The following is a 1,498-nucleotide window of genomic DNA, read 5'->3' on the forward strand; positions in this document are numbered from 1 at the left end:
GTCCAAACCTGGTCAAATTTCAGTTACTCTCTTTGTCTCTTTTCTGTGTCTTCCACCTGTTTGGACCCTAAAACACACAGTAAAACAAAACCACTGAAGAAAAGGAACACAAGCACATACTCACAGCAGCTTAATGAACCCGAAACAGACGCAGATTAAAGGGTTAATTAACCTCATGACAGTGTGTTTCTGCTCTTTTAGTCCTGCTGATGATGAAGGAACCTTTGACTGTGACACCGTCGTCCAGTCGGGTCATCGTCCTGGGTCTGAAGACGAAACCGTCCACTGTGGTCATCCCATGTGTCCGGTGAGCAGCTCTGTTACTATAGCAACATACACACTCACTGACCATTTTACTGAGTACACCATCTAGTACCAGGGGTATCTGCTTCAAGTTTCATCATATTGTGTGTTCAGAGATGCTCTTCTGCATATCATCTGTTGAAACTAGAGGTTAATTGAGATGCCGTTGACCTCAGTCTGGTCATTCTCCTCTGATCTCTGGCATCAACAAAGCATCTTCGCCTAAGTCCTCAGATTTTTTCATAGTTCATTATATAGTTTTCTTCCTCCAAACTGTTCCAAATGTTTCCTATTTGGGGTTTTATACCATATTAAAGTGATTCTATGTGGTGTTGGTATTCCAAACGCAGGGGTCAGTCTGGTACCAGAACACACTTACAACCAAAACCACCAACGAATCAACCCTATGCTTCCACAAGCTGAATCACTCACTGAATAAAAGATAAAGTTCATTGTTTCCACACATCTGTATTATAGAATCATCAAGTTTTATTCAAAAACTAAAACTCATAGACACGTATTGTAACAGTCGGTCAAAATAACAGTCTTATAATGTTCATGTGCTGCATCAGCTGATAGTTTACATGATAGCTCTGTTAGCTTAGCTCTGTTTTTAGACTGAAAACAGCCACAGTAAACCACTAATCACCTCTGTTTTCTGTTCTGTAAACCTAAACTAAAAGATGGGGGTTTTTTTTACACTTAATTTTTATTAGTTAGTTATTATCATTTTGTCATACAGAATGTAACAAACAACAATCAGCAACAGGTAATAGTCACAATCTAATAGTAATGATACTTTAGGTTACAGTTATGAAATTACAATTAAGTTACTTGATTAACTAAATTTTTAGAGCAGCTGTTTATAAAGCATTTCACTAAACTAACAGACGGTTTTAACAGACAACAGCTTGGTAAACCAGTATAAAAGATGTTAAAACTAAACTAATGTTAAAACACATTAAAATGTGGTAAAATGGTTTTAGTACATTGTAAAACTAAACTGTTTAATGGTCAAAACAGATTTAAAGTTGATTAAACTAGACTAAAGTATAGTAAAAACCAAAAAAAGAGATGCTGGAAACAGAATAAAAGTTGGAAAAATAAACTAGAAGTGTTTCCACTCATCTGTATAATGGAATCATCAATAGAGCTGGGTATCATGGCCAGTTTCCATAATCGATTCGATTTCGAT

This window comes from Sphaeramia orbicularis, chromosome 22 (genome assembly GCF_902148855.1).
Source record: "Sphaeramia orbicularis chromosome 22, fSphaOr1.1, whole genome shotgun sequence".
In the NCBI taxonomy this organism is placed as follows: domain Eukaryota; kingdom Metazoa; phylum Chordata; class Actinopteri; order Kurtiformes; family Apogonidae; genus Sphaeramia; species Sphaeramia orbicularis.